The following is a 20,506-nucleotide window of genomic DNA, read 5'->3' on the forward strand; positions in this document are numbered from 1 at the left end:
TTACAATGGGTTTATCACAACAAAAGACCATCGTAAGCCAAATAGGTCTTCATGCCACTGGTTGTAAAGACTCTCATCCAGGCCATGGCACAAGCCAAAGAGGAGAAACTACTTGACTACTTGACTTGGTTCCTGGTCACTCCCAAATCCTCAAGCCATCGCTAATGCTTTCGAAGAGTTCAGGGCAAAGCTATGCCCTATGTAGCACGTATGCAGAAGTACACTTCGCTACTGCCAAAGATGGCTTTGTCCATCATCCTACCGGTCAGAGGGAGAAGTTCTTGATGTGCAAAGTCTCTGCGGAGCTTGTGCGGACTCATAATCTTCTGCCCAACTCATTGAAAAGGCTCACACACTATAATTTTTAAGGCTCATTATCCTCTAACATGTGATCAACTTCTTCTCTCCCTATCAAACATGTCTTTGACATGAAAGACACATGAAAGACAGAAAACACCCTTTAAAGGTAGGCTGCCGGTTTCAGAGCAGTGGTATTGGTTGCACGTGAATGATTTCTTGCTGCTTATTCCTGCTGTGACTATTGTTTGTACTGTATTACACAGCCCTTCCTCTTTGAAATCATGGAGCCAGTTCTAATGAGGCCAACTTAGCATCTACCATTGAGCTTGTATGCTTAAGTAAATTAACCTCTTCTCTCAATTGTTCTGCTCCTAATTGGAGAGGACATTGGAGGTGTAGAGAGCGAAACTTTGTTCACCTCAGTGGCATAGGGATCCAGGGATCCAGGGCTCAGGGTTCATCCTCAGAGTTGAAAGAACATTTCCCATCTTTTGAGGCTCCTTTGTCCAGTGTGGATGGCTGCTTAAGTTCTGTCCCCCTGACATCACAAGAGTTACATGTGCACAGGACATAAACTTCCACTGGAGTCTCTATTATAGGTCATTTATCATAACAGTGTTCAAATCCTGTCCCTTCTTCCAAAACAGTCTTTTTTTTCTTATCTTTTCATAAGAGAATCAGCCTGATTCTCTATCTTGTTAATCCTTATGTTTAATTCAGATATTGGTCTGTGTCAAAATGGCCATTCCCCTAATCTTAGTAATGTTTGCATTAATTGAAAAAGAACTCCCCCCCCCCCCAGTCTCTATCTCTGAGGGCTGATAGTTGGCATCTTGCAATATACAAAAGGTTTGTTATCTCTGCCTTCAGTGGCCAGAGCAGAGCAACTTTACGGCTAAATACTGTCTGAAAAGAATCACATCATGGTTGGGAGACTTGAGATGATTTTTAATGTGGGGGTCATAGGGTCAGTCATTCCCCTGGGACACAGTTCATTAAACTAATTCCTGTGGTCATGAGCCCCATGCCCCAGCCTCAGACTCGTTGGGTCCAGAGCAGTAACACTGAACAGATATCATTTGTTACCTTATTCCCTTGCCTTTTCTCCCCTTAGTGAAACAAAGAATGAAGGAAAAGAAAAGGAAATTCATCACTGAGGGAGCCCGCATAGGTGGAGTATACCTCAACAGACTTTTAGGCTCTATTCAAATAGTCCATTTTAGAGGATTTTTTTCTCATGTTATCAATGTTATTAAATTTTATTATGGGAAAATAAGTAAATAGTTTGCAAATAATAAATAATAAAATTTCTTTAAAATAATCCCCCAATCACCAATGACCTCTAATTTTGGCAGGTATCAAACTCAGAATCATCATATGGGATCCCAAGTCAGGCATAGTGCCAACTCCCTGGGAGGCTGAAGGGAAAAAGATTGCTTGAGCGGGGCTTTTACACCCGCTAAGACAATTTAATACAATCTTATATTAAAAATTAAAAACTGATATTACTTTTAGATAACCCTTTTTCATTTGCATCATGAACGCCAGCCAGTCTTGGATTTGAACATTCAAAAGGAAAAATTACAATTTAAAATATTTCCCCATAAGGAAGAGGTATTTGGGCTGGTGGGCAGGCAAGAACGAACAGTCCTGTCACACTGGGATGGACGGAAGTCCATAAGTCCCATAGGTTGGTGTGTTTAGACTTGTAGATACCGAACCCGGGGAGTGTTGTCAAGACATGAGCAGTGACAACGGAAGAATCCTCCCAATGGGAGTCCCAGTCCGCTGACACCATGCCTCATTGGCCCCTTTTGTGTTTCAGAATCCAATATTTCATAGACTCCCTTTTCTGATGTCATTTTAGCTTATGGTCTTCTCCGCCATCAACTTAGACATTTTTTACAGTCAGCTTGTTCTAACACCCCGCTCTAGTAATCACTGTAATTCACATGTACAGATGTAAAAATACATCTGTAGCTGTATTGTCTGAGACATGGCTTACTTTTGGTTTAAAGGCTGGTATTTTTAGATATTTTAAATCATGACACTCAGACGAATATCCAATGAACAAATGTCAAAGATTTTATCTAACTCATTAATTAATGAGAAAGCTAGTGAGATGGACTAATGGGTTCAAATGAGAATTCAAAGCAAGACATATGTAAGCATATGAGTGTTGGAATGAATAGCTGAATACCATAGGGCGATGATGTTCATTTTCATTGCATATTTGATTTTCTCATTATGGACAAGAGAATCTTGTGATGTGATCAGTTTCTAGAAATGACAGATTTGTAAAATGACTCAAAGACAATAAAATACAGAGATGACTCCTAGATGAGATGCCCAGTAAGTTATCCTTTTTTTTTTATAGTTTAAAAGTCTTTTCTATTTGAAGTGTGTGTGTCCATGATCAGCTACATGGCCCTCTTTAATGTAGCTGGGTGCCACTGAACAATGTTGGTTTGCCCAGCAGAACATTGTCATGCCAGGAATGATGGCGACAATCTGGAGGCCAAAGGGTTAAAATACTTACCACCCCAGAAAAGGTATAGAGAAGTTTTATTAAGAAAGTTTATTAAAGAGAATACATTGCCAGTAGAAGCAAATATCTAGAAGGTGACGTCACAGAAAGAGGGGGAGGGGACAATTCTCCATGCCACCTTTGGATAATAGTTCTTTTATAACAGTTGAGGGAAGTATTCTTTGGTCTTAAATCACGTTTGTCATTTGGAGTTAGGTGCCATAATGAGTAGTTAGAAAGTGTTTGTATTTTGGAACAAATCCTTAAAAGGTGTTTGTATCACAGGTCATGGGAGTCAGGTTCCGTGCAATCAAGATGATTGTTAAAACATAAAAATTCCACCTTTTAATTTTTGATTTTTTTTCCATCTTCACAAGTATCTCATGAAGAAGCTACCTTGCTCCAAATGTATTATGATAACCTATAGATCGTCAATCAGTTGGTTTAGGAGAAGATGGGGAGGGGAATGAGGAAAAGGTTGCCTTCCTGGGTCAGTTTCCTTAGTGACAGCAAAGGGCTCTAGATAACACTGGATGCAGAAACCCAAAGTCCAACACTCACTTGCACTTCTTCCTTTAGCATCTTCAGAGGGATCAGGACCTGCTGCTATAGAGTGAATTCTGAGGGCAGGAGGCCGCAGTGAGCAGAGCCAGAAGGGACAGAACCACAAGAAAACTGAGGTCATGAGATTTGGGGGTTGGTTTTGGTTTCAGGTACTGGGATAGAAAGTAGGACCTTGCATGTACTCCAAATTCAGTTTTAGTTCACAAACTTTTTTTGCAGTTAGACAATCTGAATATTCAAATAGTCCCTGCCAGTATCAGTTTCACTCAGTGTAATTCATCTTCCAACTTTAACCACAGTTTTGATAGAATATTCAAATAAAGTCTACCAACTCTCAGCAGGCAGCATGTGTAGAGATCTCCCAGGGCATTGGACAGCCTCTGGAAAGTCTCAAGCTAAAGCACAATGACCTTTCTGTTAGAAGCAACCACCAAGCCCACAAAAAGGTCCTGGTCTCTGAGGAACATCGTCCCTCTTAGATGGGAGGTCCTCACAAAGTGTGTCAGTAGTTTTTGAGTTAATCCCTGGATAGGCACCAGAAACCATTTCCTCTAAATCATTTTAATTCTAGTTTGAATGAAATGAATGTCCCTCTCCTGCCTCCTTTGCCTGGATGAGAGTTCTATGTATCCAACAGAGAGCTGGGCCAAAGCTAAGGTCTACAATTTGTAGACCCAGGAACCTGTTTTCCTAGGAAGGTGCAGGCTTCACAGAATTGCACAAGGGCCGCTGTGTAAATATCATACAACTTCCTGGCACTTCGTGAGTCAGGCCATTATTATGCAGTTTTTTCTTCTTGTTTAAAGGGGATTCCCAGGATTGCTCAAGTTCGTATGCTGTGCAGAAAAACCTTCCAAAATAACAAATGCTGACGCCCCGACTTCAGACTTCCCATCCCCTCATCTTCTCATTTTCACTAATAAACAGATGTATGTTACATAATTAGAACGTGTTAGGGTACACATTTGCATCTTGTATGTGGTCTGGTAGACATCCTCAAGTTGTATCTGTGGGCTCATAAGCCAGGGGATCATGGCAAGTTGCCTCGTGGCTCTGGCTCTGTATCAGTGAACTCGTCTGTGCTAAGGAAAGGGGGACCAGATGGTCTTTCAACTCCCTCTGACTCTATGTATGTCACATTCATCTCCAAACTAAGTGCAAGCTCTAAAAGGAAAGGTTGCCAAGAAGCCCGTGCTTGCCTAAGCTCTTAGAGGACGATGACATAGCATTTAGTCCAGTCATTCAAGTGAAGACAAATCTCACTTATATTAGTATTTACTTAAGAGCCTTCTCCCTTGCTAGACACTAACTCTCGTGGAGACAGCGCTGATGTCTTCCTCACCCTGGGCTGTAGCCACAGAAGCTTACAGTAGCCCTGGCATGTGAACGCTTCCAGTGCTCTGTTGAGGATTTAGATGCTCCTCTCATTGTCCCTGCATGGTGGGGACAGGCATGAATTTAACTAATTTTCCCACTACCCTCTGGCGTGCCAACCTTCCCCTCAACCTCCAGATCCAGGTCCTTTACAACTCTGCTAACCAACTGCTAACCAGGCCTGACCCTGCTCAGTTAGCTTCCAATTCTGAGACCACAGGAGATCAGAGTGTGTTCAGAATGGTATGACCTTGGACCTTTCCTGGGGCAACTTCAGCAAGTCCAAGCCATTGCAAAGACATCCAGGCGAATATTAGTGGTGCCTGGAATCCTATCATAGTCTCTTTACCCTGGGTGAGTCCTTCCTGGAGTGGAGTGTTTAATTTTTGGTTTTTTGTTTTGTTTAGATTTATTTTACCTTTATTTTACCTGTATCTGAGTGCCTGTGTGTAGATATATGTATCACATATATTCCTATGAAGCCCCAAAGAGGTCCTCAGATACCCTGCAACTGGTGACAAATGGTTGTGAGCCTCCACGATGATACTGAGAACCACACCTGCATCCTCTGCAAGAGCAGTAGGTGCTCTCACCCGCTGAACCATGCATCCAGCTCCCTGGTGTGGAATTTTACCTAGGAAAACACCAAAAAGTTTGGTCAGTCCAAACCATGACCAGGAGAATAACTTTTAAGACATTGAACAAAGGCAGCCATTACCAAAATATCCTTGTGTGGTTTTCCTCAAGTTTCTTTAATTTCCCCTTGTCTGAGTTGCCTCTCACCCCTTTTAAAGACAAGTTTTCTGAGGTCTTCTTTGATTCCCCTCTTCAGAGACTTGAAGTTCCTTCCTACAGATCTTTCACTTGTTTGGTTACAGTCACACAAAGATACTTTATACTATTTGTGGCTATTGTGAAGGGTGTCCTTTCCCTAATTTCTTTCTCAGCCTGTTTATCTTTTGGGTATAGGAAGGCTACTGATTTGCTTGAGTTGATTTTATAACCTGCCACTTTGCTGAAGTTGTTTATCAACTGTAGGAGTTCTGTGGAGGAGTTTTTTGGGTCACTTAAGTATACTATCATATCATCTGCAAATAGTGATAGTTTGATTTCTTCCTTTACAATTAGTATCCCTTTGACCTTCCTATGTTGTCTAATTACTCTAACTAGAACTTCAAGAACTATATTGAAAAGATATGGAGAGAGGGGGCAGCCTTGTCTAGTCCCTGATTTTAGTGGGATTGCTTCAAGTTTCTCTCCATTTAGTTTGGTGTTGGCTACCAGTTGGCTGTATATTGCTTTTACTATGTTTAGGTATGGGCCTTGAATTCCTGTTCTTTCCAAGACATTTAGCATGAAAGGATGCTGAATTTTGTCAAATGCTTTTTCAGTATCTAATGAAATAACCATGTGTTTTTTTTTTCCTTTGGGTTTGTTTATGTAGTGGATTGCATTGATAGATTTCCATATATTGAACCATCCCTGCATCCCTGGGATGAAGCCTACTTGATCATGGTGCATGATCATTTTGACAAGACCTCAGAAAATGGAAAAATCTTCCATGTTTGTGGATTGGCAGGATTAATATAGTAAAAATGGCCATCTTGCCAAAAGCAATATACAGATTCAATGTAATCCCCATCAAAATCCCAACTCAGTTCTTCATAGAGTTAGAAAGAGCAATTCTCAAATTCGTCTGGAATAACAAAAAACCCAGGATAGCTAAAACTGTTCTCAACAGTAAAAGAACTTCTGGGGGAATCAGTATCCGGGACCTCAAGCAGTACTACAGAGCAATAGTGTTAAAAACTGCATGGTATTGGTGCAGTTACAGGCAGGTAGATCAATGGAATAGAATTGAAGACCCAGAAATGAACCCATACCCTATGGTCACTTGATCTTTGACAAAGGTGCTAAAACCATCCAGTAGAAAAAAAAAATAACCTTTTCAATAAGTGGTGCTGGTTCAACTGGAGGTCAGCATGCAGAAGAATGCAAATCAATCCATTCTTATTTCCTTGTACTAAGCTCAACTCCAAATGGATCAAGAACCTCCACATAAAACCAGACATACTGAAACTAATAGAAAAGAAACTGGGGAAGAGCATTAAACACATGGGTACAGGGGAAAATTTCCTGAACAAAACACCAATAGCTTATGCTCTAAGATCAAGAATTGACAAATGGGAACTCATAAAATCACAAAGTTTCTGTAAGGCAAAGGACACTGTCAAAAGGACAAAACAGCAACCAACAAATTGGGAAAAGATCTTCACCAACCCTACATCCAACAGACGGCTAATATCTAATATATACAAAGAACTCAATAAGTTAGACTACAGAGAGCCAAATAACCCTATTAAAAATGGGGTACAGAGAAGCACCTTAAGAAATGTTCAACTTCATTAGTCATTAGGGAAATGCAAATCAAAACAACCCTGAGATTTTTACCTCACACCAGTCAGAATGTCTAAGATTAAAAACTCAGGATACAGCAGGTGTTAGCAAGGATGTGGAGAAAGAGGAACACTCCTCTACTGCTGGTGGGATTGCAAGCTGGTACAACCACTCTGGAAATCAGTTTGGCGATTCCTCAGAAAACTGGGCATGACAATTCCGGAAGATCCTGCTCTACCACTCCTGGGCATATACCCAGAGGATTCCCTGGCATGCAATAAGGACACATACTCCACTGTGTTCATAGCAGCCTTGTTTATAATCGCCAGAAGCTGGAAAAAAAGCAGATGTCTCTCAATGAAGGAATGGATACTGAAAATGTGGTATATTTACACAATGGAATACAACTCAGCAATTAAAAACAATGAATTCATGAAATTCTTAGCAAATGGTTGGGTCTGGAAAGTATCATCCTAAGTGAGGTAACTCATTCACAAAAGAACACACATGGAATGCAGTCACTGATAAGTGGATATTAGCCCAGAAGCTCTGAATACGTAAGACACAACTCACATATCAAATGATTCTCAATAAGGTGGAAGGAGAGGGCCCTGGTCCTGGAAAGGCTTGATGCAGCATTGTAGGGGATTACCAGGACAGAATAGTGGGAGGGGGGTGATTGGGGAATGGGTAGAGGAAAGAGGGCTTATGGGACTTATGGGGAGGTGGGAACCGGGAAAGGAAAAATCATTTGAAATGTAAACAAAGAATATAGAATAAAATAAAATAAAATAAAAGGTTGGACATCTAGCAGGGGTGGGGGCAGGGATTTGTGGAAAAGTGAGGCACAGGAGATTCCCCCCAGGAATGCTGATGAAAACAGACACATGATAGCTAACAGAGGTAACCAGCCACATGACAGAACTTAGATTGGAATAAATGAGATATTAAGTTATCAGCTAGTCAGGGAACACGTAAAACTTTGGCCTAGCCCATTGTAAAATATATTTAAGCCTCAGAGTAATTCTGGGAGGAAAAACACGCAATTAACAGATGGCATCCGCTGTCTGGCATATAACCCAAGATTAGAACACAGGACTCAGGCTTTAGCCAAAAGCTTAGGACATGAGAGCAGACCAGAAAGTCAAGCACAGTCCCTTTAATAACCACCACGCCTGTTGGCTGAGCACTTGAGCAGAAGCCTGAGAGGAGCTAAGGGAACTGGAGGAGGATGCAAGTTGCTAGCTAAGGAGGAGGGAAAAAAGGACAAGGTTTCACTACGTAGGTCTGGAACTCAGTTAATAGTCCCACCTTATGATCTTCCTGCTTCCTCTGTGGAGGAGTGTGTCATCATACATGACTTCTTTTTTTTTTTTTTTTTGTCTGTTTTCTTTTTCTCCCCTGCATTTTCTACTCCTCTCTCCTTTTAATATTTTTATTTTTCACATTTATTGATCTCTCCCTCTCCTGTCCCCTCCCTCTCCCTGCCCCCCTTTGTATACACACATGGGAATATCTTCTTTTTCCACTCTATGGATTCCACCCACTGAGCTGTTTCTATAGCCTTCCTCTTCTCTTCTATGGTTCTAAAGAGCTAATAGCCTGTATATGCTGGACATCCAGTTCATTTATATAAAAATGGAGGAGCTGAGCATTTCTGTAAAGTGGCGGACTTGCTGTTTGTCTGCCTTGAGTAGCAGACCCAGCCACCCTTACTACTGCTTCTTCGTGGGTTAACCCAGGGGGTGGTGCGAAGCTGGAAGAAATTCCTAAGATGCTCTGATGCTTTCTGCATCTTCACTCCGTACTCTGTCTCTGACAGACAGGAGAGAGCCAGACTTGATAAACACATGTGTGCTCTCGCCAGCACATGAGCCAAGGCACTTCCCCTACCATGAAGCTAAACCTTAATGGCAGTTCTAAGCTTAGAAACATCCCCTGTGATTTCCACTGTGTTTTCTTTCATTCCAAAGTCTGTGATCGCGACCAGAGAGCTCTGAGAACATACAGAACTAGGAATAGCCACAGTTGGAGGTCACTCTAGCAATGTGACTGCCTGTGGCAGAGAAAGACTTCAGCTGTTTTTTGACAGGCTCACTTTATGCTTCTGGGACTTATATGCTTCCTAAGACTAAACTATGGTTTGACTAAAATATGGCTTTTCTATAAACACTGTCCACCAGTTATGATCTAAGCCAGTGTGCTCACAAACAAAGAAATGTGGTAATGAATGGGGTTTCTTTTTTTTTGCTCAATTTTAGACTCTCAGTGCCAAGTCTTAGGGGCATATTTGACCATGTCAACATCCATTTTCTAATGCCTGGCAATTTATCTACACCACCAGGAAGGAATAAAAATGAACAGAATATGTCTTTTTTTTAAATTACTGAACAGAAGATTTGTAATCATAGCAGGTATTTGAAGGTCACTTAGGGAAAGAAAAAGAGCATTTGTTCAAAATCTACAGGGAACAAAGACATTAGATTTTAAGTGTGTGTGTGTGTGTGTGTGTGTGTGTGTGTGTGTGTGTGTGTAAATTACACAAAGATGGGGAGGGAAGAAGTACAAATGATTGTAGAAACCCCTTCTATTTCTAATAACAAGTAGCAGAATAGAAAAGATTTGCTATGGGAAGCTCTACTGTATTCTCTCAAAGCTCTTTGTATATTGCTAAGTGATTTGCATGCTGTTGGGGCAACCAGGTCCCTGCCCAGCATTCCCCTGTCCTTTCTTCTAGTTCCTGCTCCTGCCTTCTTCATCCACCAGGAATACAGTACTAATTAAGCTAGCAGGAAACACGGAGAACAAAATACGCAGTGGCAGCACTCAATGTCACCTCTTACTTTGAACATCATAAAGATCTGGGGACAGATCTGCTCTGTCAGCTTCTCAGGAGAAGAGTCCGCCAACATTATATTCTCTCCTCTACAAAGATAACCCATTCGAGGGATTATGAATGTTACCCCGAGCCTCAGTTTGAAGTTTAAATCTTTTCAAGCATGTAGTTATTAAGATGCCAAGTTACCTCACTTAATTACAACCTTTATTATGGTATTGAATACTTTAAACGCACTATTTATCACACCCGAAGAGCAGCTCTACTTTAATGGACCATTCTCAGTGGGCCATCTATTGATTATCTTCTTGACTGCATTAATTCCTAGTAATCGCCTAGCGAACAGTCATTAGAGGAAGTCCTTCCTATGTGCTCAGGGTTGGGTTGAAGGGATAAGATGGGCTTCTCAAATAACAGCAGCTTCCGGGTCTTTGGTGATTTGGCATTCATGGGTTCATAACAGTTAATGCTTAGTGCCCAGTTGGTGGAACTGTTTGTGAAGGATTGGGAGACAAAGTCTTATTGAACAATGCAGGTTACTAGAGGTAGTCCTTAAGGTTTCAAAAGCTGGTGTCAGGCCCATTTGGCCCACTTTCTGTTTAATGTTTTTTCTTTCCAGAAGTAAGTTCTCAGCTACTGCTCAAGCGCTATGTCTGTCTGCTAGCATGCTGTCCATCTCAATGATCATGAATTCATCCTCAGAAAATGTAAGCCTCCAAATAAAGCTGTGTTTTATAAGTTGCCTTGCTTATGGTGTGCTGGCTAGCCTTGTGTGTCAACTTGACACAGGCTGGAGTTATCACAGAGAAAGGAGCTTCAGTTGGGGAAGTGCCTCCATGAGATCCAACTGTGGGGCATTTTCTCAATTAGTGATCAAGAGAGTAGGGCCCCTTGTGGGTGGTGCCATCCCTGGGCTGGTAGTCTTGGGTTCTATAAGAGAGCAGGCTGAGCAAGCCAGGGGAAGCAACCCAGTAAGGAACATCTCTCCATGGCCTCTGCATCAGCTTCTGCTTCCTGACCTGCTTGGATTCCACTCCTGACTTCCTTTAGTGATGAACAGTAGCGTGGAAGTGTAAGCTCAATAAATCCTTTCCTCCCCAACTTGCTTCTTGGTCATGATGTTTATGCAGGAATAGAAACCCTGATTAAGACATACGGTATTATATCATAGCAACAGAAAAGTAATGCCAAACACCTTCCCTCCTATTATTTGAACTGTCCTAAGGGAACTGAGGAGTTCTAGGCTCTCATATAGCCGAGACAAAAGCTCTGTTAATAAAGTGTTTGCCTTGCAATCATGAGAATCTGAGTTCCATCCTCTAGACGCTATGAGGAAAACAGCTGGGTATGGTGTCACCTAATTGTGACCCCAGTACTTGGGAGTTCAGGGTAACTCCTGGCCCTGGCTAGACAGCCAGCCTAGCCTATGCAGTGGTCCAGGACAGTGAGGTACCCCATCTCAAAAGCAAGGGAGGAAGCTGAGCCTGGGGTGATGCTTCAGTTGTTAATGCACTTGTCATACACGCATGAGGAGCTGACTTCACATCGCCAGCACCCACTAAGCATGACTAGGAGACTATGAGCAGGTATAACCCCCAAGGCAGGGAATGGGGAGCTAGACAAGTCCCTCTAGCCAGTCTAGTCCATGAGTTCTAAGAGATCCTGTTCCAAAACAAAAGGTGCATAATGAGCAAAGGAGAAATTCTGAAATCGGTCTCTGGCCTCCACAGACAAATGCACAGGTATACACACACACACACACACAGAGAGAGAGAGAGAGAGAGAGAGAGAGAGAGAGAGAGAGAGAGAGAGAGAGAGAGAGAGAGAGAGAGAGCCAAGATTGTTGGTATTGAAGGAACCAAGTTGTCCTTGGGCCTCAGCACACACAAGTATACATGTAGATAAACTTCTACACATATGAACATGCACACAGGCTTTCACCAGCAGGTGAAACCCAGCAGAGTCTTCCTTCACAGCTTCATGGAACGAAGCCACCTGTACTGTTGTCGCCACGGACAGATCCCTCTGACACGGAAACAGAGACTCTAAGTCTGGTCCCAGTTGGAGGCTAGTGTTTTGGGAGTTCTTATTAAGCGGAGGGCGTGGGGGCTGCCATAGGACTTTGGTCTCATTTTATTGACTTTAATTCAAACATCAAATGAGCCCCTCATTGAAGAAGCAGACTTCAAAGGTCTTAATGTTGGTCCAGGTTTGAGAAAGAGCTTCCTGAGGGTCAGAGAGGTGCTGTGTGCTGTTGTCCAAACAGATAATGGCCGGTATGTGGTAGGTCTGTCCTAGATCACAGAGAAGACTGGTTTAGTAAAAACAGCATGCCAATGAGAGAGACAGGAAGGTCAAGTCCACAGCTGTAGGCTCTGCCTTCCCTTAGTGAAGGACAGGGGTTCCCCCCGTAGACCTGGGAACTCCCCTATGGCCTGTGTCCTCTTGTGCTTTTGTCTAACCATTTCAGCAGCCGCTTTATAGGACTATGCAGAGCCTGCCCATCACGGGTGGTTTATAAATGAACTGTCTCCTCTAATTTAATTCCAGTGCCGTGCCAGCAGCAGCCAGAGCAGCAGCACATTTGCAAAGCTGAATAATGAGTAGTTTGGTTGACTGTTTCTTTTCAAAGTTCCCCCTTTTGCTTCTGAGAATCCCACTCAGAAAGGACATTCCCTTCTTGGACTTCCTCTTCCAGAGCTAAGGGTGAAACTCAGACCCAGAAAGACAAACATGGCCACTTACTCACTTGTAAATGGATATTAGCTGTAAAGTAAGAGCTAACCCTGACACAATACAGACCCAGAGATGCTAAGTAACAGGGACAGCTCAAGGCAGAGATGCGTGGATCTCCTCGGGAAGGGGAAATAGAATAGATTTTGCAGATAGTCTGGGGTCAGGTAGGGATGGGAACAGAAGGGATCAGGTGGGAGGAGAGAGTGCTACAGTTCCAGATGACTGGAACTGGATTACTTCAGAGGTGAGGTAGAAACCTAGTACAATGAGCACTCCCTAGAATCTATAAGGGTAACCCTGGCTGAGATTCCGTGTAGTGGGGGGCATGGATGGAGTCTGAGCCAGCCATCTTCTGTAATCAGGCAATGCTTCCAGTGCAGGGATTGGATACCAACCCAACCACAAAACCTTTGAGTTACAATTTGTCCTGCCTGCAAGATGTTGATGGCTTTCAATATGACCTTCCCATAATGCTGGTCATCGTACAATAGCAACAATGATGATCATTTTAAAAGAGACCCTCTATTTATTAAACATTTACTAGTGTGTATAGCACAGTGCTGCATATATTATTTCATTGAATTCTAACAACACCCCAAGTCAGGCCCAATCATCTCCCTACTAATGAGAGTCTGTGAATCATATAATTGCGACATATAATTGCCCAGTTTTGAGGTGCCCAGCCGCAGAGCCTAACAACTCTGGGTTCCTAAGGGGCGCTACCCTGTAAAAGCTTACAGTTGCCCCCTCCCTCCACTCTCACTGACCTTGATTTGACAAGTCTTGGTTGAGGCCCAAGTGTTGGCAACTTCTTACATTACTTCTTATCTACAGCACACACTGCTCCAAAGATGGGTTAAAGGAACAGGAAAGGCTAAAGCCTGCAGCAGTGGGTTGAATGGTGAGCCTGCAATCTGCAGGAATCAGAGAGTGAGGCGGGAACTGCCTAGACCTGGTTTGCTGGTTCCTGCTATGCCTAACCCTCTCACCATCCATCTGGCGCCCTTGGGAGGCCATTCATTATTTATACCCTCACACGGGTGCGTTGGGTAGCATTTTAAATCCCCCTTTCCTATTTGTAGAAAGAAAGCCACTAACACTCTACGAGAAGCATTTCCAGGTCCCTTGAGGCTGGTGGGAGCGTTTTGGAGGTTAGCAGGAACCAGGGCCCTGCTGGCTTCGTTGCCTTAGCTGCGTTTATGCTTGACACCAAGGTCATAAATCCTAAGGGTGTCTTGGGGCTGACAGGACTACAGCAGAGACTGTGTGTGCAGAAACCCAGGGCGAAATGCTAGCCTCCTGCTCATCTCATCCTGATTAGCATAGCTGCTCTCATTTTGCAACTTAATCCTCATTCAAAGGGAAATACCACAGTTAAAATTTTTAAAGAAAAAAGAAACCTCTTATCTCAGTATTTTAACCTTTTTGAGATTCGTCTCCTTAGTGTAGCTCTCTGCTAGCCCACTCATCCTAAATTTGTCCCTGCCACTTCTTCCTCCGGCCCTACCTGGAGGCTGTCTCTACTGTGTTTGGACCCCTGAGTGTGCAAGTTAGGTTCTTTGTAGTTTTCCTTAGAGCACAAAGCCTGTTTCTCATTGAAAAACCACATTTTCCTGAAGAGCTCCTGCTGTCCATGCTTCCTTGGCTTTCTTGGCTGTAATCCCCAGCCTAGGTGCAGGCATGTAGTTCCTATCCTTAAGCATTTCCTGGAGCTCAGGGAACGTCCTGCAGCCAATGCAGGAGAAGCTCTGTCCGAGACTTTATAATTTTGGAATTTTCCTAACTCTATCCTTCTTCCTGGGCAGTGGGGAAGGTTGCAGCTGGGTACTACTCGGGGTGGAGGACCCACAAAGTTACGTAAATTATTAATTAAATATATTCATTTGAGGCTGGGAAGACCACACAGTGGACTTGTTTAGTCCCTAGCACCCACACTGGTAGCTCACAACCATAGGTGACCCCCACTCCAGAGGAATCTGAGACCCTGGCCCCATGGACACCTGTACTTATGGGCCCATATATACATACAAACACACACCTATACATAATTTAAAAATAATAAAAGTAAATCTTTAAATTTTTTGACATTTTCACATACATACAAAATGTGCAGCAATTATTCTCCCCACCCTCCCCATCCACACCCCACTTTACCTACAAATCCTCTCTCCTCACTCATGTCTCTTTTGTTTTGTGACTCACTGAGTTTAACCAAGACGGTCTGGGTGATCATGGGCGTGTAACTCTCCATAGGAGTTCAGTGGTCTCATCTGATGCTTCCGCAACGCAAGACAATGACTCCCGTCTCCAAGAACGGTTCTGTAGCCAAGACTCCAGCAGGGATGGAGTACCGTGCCATGAGGAAGCTTCTTCCCTGTCTGTGACCAATTATTGGCAGGACCAGCCTCCAGCAGGTCCAGTGGAGGTAGCTTTTGTGATTTTTTTTACACTGGCTACTCCACACTTTGTCTCTGTATCTCCTCCCATGGGTATTTTGTTCCCCTTTCTAAGGACCTAAGTATCCACATTTTGGTCTTCCTTCTTCTTGAGTTTCATGTAGTCTGTGAATTGTATCTTGGGTATTCTGAGCTTCTGGTCTAATATCTGCTTATCAGTGAGTACATATGTGTGTTCTGTTGTGATTGGGTTACCTCACTCAGGATGATATTTTCTAGTTCCATCCATTTGCCTAAGAATGTTATGAATTCATTGTTTTTAATAGATGAGTAGTACTTCATTGTGTAAATGTACCACATTTTCTGTATCCATTCCTCTGTTGAGGGACATCTGGGTTCTTTCCAGCTTCTGGCTATTGTAAATAAGGCTGCTATAAATGTATTGGAGCATGTGTCCTTATTACATGTTGGAGCATCTTCTGGGTATATGCCCAGAAGTGGTATAGCTGGGTCTTCAGGTAGTACTATGTCCAATTTTCTGAGGAACCAACAAACTGATTTCCAGAGTGGATGCAGAGACTTAAGGAAAGGCCATCCAGGGACTGCCCCACCTGGGAATCCATCCCATGTATAGTCACCAAACCCAGACACTATTGTGTATGCCAACAAGTGCTTGCTGACAAGACCTTGAAATAGATGTCTCCTGAGAGGCTTTGCCAGTGCCCAACAAATACAGAGGTGGATTCTCTCAGCCAACCAATGGACTGAGCACAGGGTCCCCAATGGAGGAGCTAGAGAAAGGACCCAGGGAGCTGAAGGGGTTTGCAGCCCCATTGGAGGAACAACAATACAAACTATTCAATACCCCCAGAGCTCCCAGGGACAAAACCACCAATCAAAGAGTACACATGGAGGAACCCATGGCTCCAGATACATATGTAGCAGAGGATTTTGTTGGACATAAATGGAAAGAGAGGCACTTGGTCCTGTGAAAGCTCGATGCCCCAGTGTAGGGGAATGCCAAGACAGGGAAGTGGGAGTGGGTGGGTAGGTGAGCAGAGGGAGAGGGAATGGGATAGGGGATTTTTTGGAGAAGAAACATGGAAAAGGGATAACATTTGAAATGTAAATAAAGAAAATATCTAAATAAATATTGCACTGGCTATATCCTTCCCAGAAAACAGCATTTCAACAGCCCTCCTTCATTCCGTTTGTATTCTCTCCTCCTTTCCCCGCTATGTTCTCTGCATGATTTTAATGGAAACCACTCTCTTTCTGATCCTCCTCTTATCTTTCTTCCTGGGACTCTGAGGTCAGTAGAGACCCGAGTGCAGGACCAACAGATGCTTACACTCAAGCTTACTGATGACTGGCATGATCGGTACGCAGACTCTTTCTTCCTTCGCTTTGGAATTGACTCAGTTCTTCATGTCCCTGTGTGTTCCTGGGTGCCCCATGGCAGGTGACTTTGGTGGAGGTATGCTGTAGACACAGCTTTCAAATGGACCGGGGCTGCAAAGGCTATCTGTCTGCAGCGTCTCCGACCTCCAGAATCAATGATGTAGAAAAGCACACTAGAAGAGATGTTTAGCTAAAGGAGGCTAAGTATGCCAGCTGCTTACTTGCAGTTTCTTATGATTACAACCTTGGCATCAACCTTGGCATCTTTCCTTCATGCCTACGTCACTTTCCACAAGGCAGCTAACCCTGATGGTCCAGCCTTTAGAGTTCCCTGGGAGTAAGACCATGCCTCCTATCTCAGCTCTCCCTCCCTGGCCCAAACATCATCATTGCTTCAATCAACTCCAATCCTTCTCTTTTGTTGCTCTTAACCAAAGTTAAATCATACAATTTTTTCCTACTGTTCAGTACCTCCTACCATTTCCGTATCGCCTGGCATGAAATAAAATCTAGTCATTGGGGCAACTTTTTGAATTCTTCTCCTGCTTTCTCTAGCTCGCTCTGCTTCAGCTATAGGGCATCCGCAGTCTTTCTCTGCTAACGATGTTCCCCAAACTATTATTCAAATAAGTGCTCAGTTATTTTGCATTGATTTCCAGATCCAGATTTATCACTTTAAGTCCTTGTTTTCTCACAAATCAGCTAAAAACCATGTGGAAGATCCCTGAGGACAACCCTAGAAGAAATCATCATGGGAAGCTCCCCTTTTTTATTTGGCTCAGGCAGGTTATAGATTATAGTAAGTGGAAGAAATCTGTCCACTTGCTAATAAGAATATCTCAAAGGGATATCTAGATGAACCCTGGGCAAGGTCTGACAACCATTTATGACCACTAAGAAGCAACTGAAGTGTGAATTTACTTTGAAAAATGACTATTAGTAATGAAAATGTCAAGCAGACACTGACATTCTGTAACGGGAGTCGATAGATTCACCTTTTTTTGCCGGGCTGCAGCGCTCAAAGAGAAGAGGCTCTGCCTTTTCCCCAGGATTAAAACCTATTTGAAGACCGTGGCTGGAAGCCCACATAGCAGTAGCCCAGAAAGGAACTGTGCTGCTATTTAAATTACGGCTCTAGATGTCTGTAAATTATTCCTAGGACCTGAGCAGGGCCAGCCTGACCGCTTGAATGTGCTCCTTTTCTAGTGGGAATATTTCACAGATTGACTGAGACATGGGCATGTGTGAAGCCTGTGTTTTGGTGCCATCTCATTGCTGTTTATAGAGTATATGTTTATCTAGGATTCAGCATAAAAGACATTTAGGAGCTTTGGCTTGATGCCAGCTTGAATGGTAGACTAGAAGTTAAGGCAGCATTTACCATTCACAGGACCCCAAGCTCCCCAGCCTCTAGACCCATTAGGTGACTCTACCAGCATATTTCCTTAATTACTTAGATCCCCTCAAAAGCTACATGCTAACAACTCTCAAAATTTGCTGCTGGAATTTAAATGTATGTACCAGCTAACTTTTAACAGCTCACAGCTCTATATTACCCAACGCCTGAGCTGAGGAATAAACACTAGCCCGTGTTTATCTCTACATAGTCTCATCGTACAGCTAGCCGTATATTTACTCTCTCTTCCAGAATGGCATTGTTAATAAAGAAGTGAATTGTTAAGGTTTCCACACTTGCTTCATGCCCTCTCTAGTACACGCTTAGGACCGTCTTTGCCAGCAGTCAGGCTGCCAGCAGAGGTTTCTTTGAGAAGGAAGACATACTCTTCATGTCAAACGAAAGGGCCAGCTGCTTGCCTCTAGTTGAGCTGAGAGAGGAAATTTCAACTGTAGCCATTTATCTATGGGCATCTACCTCTCCCCTTCCCTATTGCCTTCTCTTTTTCTCTTGCAAATGCAGGGAGGAGGGTTGAAAATTGAAAAGGATTAAAATAAACTAAGAAATCAAGGGTATTGAAAGTTTGAAACTAGAAAGAATCTGGATGTAAAGAACATCTTTGAGGTTATTTCTGAGTCGCTTCTATGTATATCCTCTTGCCTCCTTTCAAATTCAATGAGCATCATGAATCCTGTGACCTATGGTATGCTAGGCCCAATGCTAAACATCTCACTGGAGATGTTTAGGGAAATAAACAGAACATTTCTTGTAAGGGACTTCTTATGATATGGGGCCATTCATATAAGCAATCATTTTCTAAGGTAGCTCACCAAATATACACATAATTAAAACTCAGTCATAAACCCATGACTATTATCGAGTAACACAATAATAGAGAAAATGATAAGATTAACCTGCTTGTAAGAATTAAAAGTCATACAAACATGTGTAAACATACCTTATGTGTACACTCCCAGGGTTCTACAGATTTCTAGAAGGACTTCCATATTTAGTATTATTCACAGTTCAAATTTATTATAATGAAAAGATAGAGCAAGATCCACCAAGACAAAAGGCTCATGGCACAAATCCTGAAAGAAGCTAAGTAGAGCTTCCAGTGGTACTGCTGTATCTTAACTCTCCAAGACCACCTGGGGAATGTCATCCATGAGGGGAACACTTTGGAGACTCAGTGTTCAGTATCTCAATTGGGAGTTGATGTCATGGACAATCTCGCTATGACTGGTACAAATCAAAATTTTAGACTCCCAGAAGGAAAGCAGATGGTCAACATAAAATCCCGTATTATTCATAGAAGCAGGCATAATGTGCCACTCTGTCTAGTGGGGATGATGCGAACACTCCTCCATTTCTAGTTCTCTGCTGCTATTCTAATGTGTAAACCATGATGTCAGAAACATGGACTGGAGATGCAGACCTTCCAGGGTATAGCAGTAAAGCCAATCATAGACCATGTCAGATCATGAATGTCTAATTCTTGCCTGTGGCTATATTATATTTCACTTCCTAAAATGATGGTATATTCTTCATTCTTGTATAGACAGATAGTTTTTTAAATGGTATTACTCCCCTGTACTTGCAGTATTTCTGTCTGTGTTTTACCCAGGCATGTAGATACAGTATTCCTGGTGTTATTCGATTAGATAAGGAAGAAAGGTCACTGTGTTGGAATTTTAGGGATTTACAAAAGTGTAGATAGAGTGTGGGCAAGAGGAGAGTTAGGAGGCAGATGAGAAAGTCCAAACTAATCCACGGAATAGAACGTCGCAATGAGCCGAAGTGGTGTGGACGTCGGTGGAAGGCAATAGGAAAGCCCCTAGTGATGGACAGTTCCTAGTGAGTCAGGAGCAAGTGAAGGTGATGTAGTTGCACGGCCTGAAAGCCTGCAAGTAGACAGGCTGTAAAGGCATCAGCTATGGAACACTTATAAGGACTCAGAGGGACAATGGTGGGTACTTGGATTTTCAGTTGCTCTCCCATCGTTCATTCATCCACGTTGGGCATCTGTCACATGTCACTCTGCAGGTGCTTACCATTAGAACATTTTTTCTTTTTACCCTTCTGTTAGCTAGCAATGGTATTCAATATAGATTTTAGATAACTTGGCCATTCATAAGCTTCATCGCTATTCTTTTGTGAATGGCACACAACTCAATAGAGGCTGCAGAGAGTGACGATGATGAGTCAGATGCTCAGATAATTTGCACACACTCGAGATGACAAACAGGAGAAACGAGGGGGAAAGAACTATGAAAGCTGAGATCACTTTTGTGTCTGGATTTCATGATAGACTCCTTCTAGAGCGCCCATCTTAGACAGGTGCCGTTTGTACCCATGAGTGGGTGATCTGCCTCCCTCCTGTCTGCAGTAGTCCTTTCTTCTGCACACTGCTGAGTTTCCCTGTGTGGGCATCTGTGTGATGTAGGAGAGAAACAGTAAGCAGCTCTCTCTATTCAGTTCATTGATTTTCTCTCCCTTTCTCATGCTCTCTCCTTCCTGCCCTGTGAACCTAAATGCACACATCATTCGGGCACAACTTGAAGGATAAGTGAAATTTT

The sequence above is a fragment of the Apodemus sylvaticus genome, chromosome 15 (assembly GCF_947179515.1).
Source record: "Apodemus sylvaticus chromosome 15, mApoSyl1.1, whole genome shotgun sequence".
Classification (NCBI taxonomy): domain Eukaryota; kingdom Metazoa; phylum Chordata; class Mammalia; order Rodentia; family Muridae; genus Apodemus; species Apodemus sylvaticus.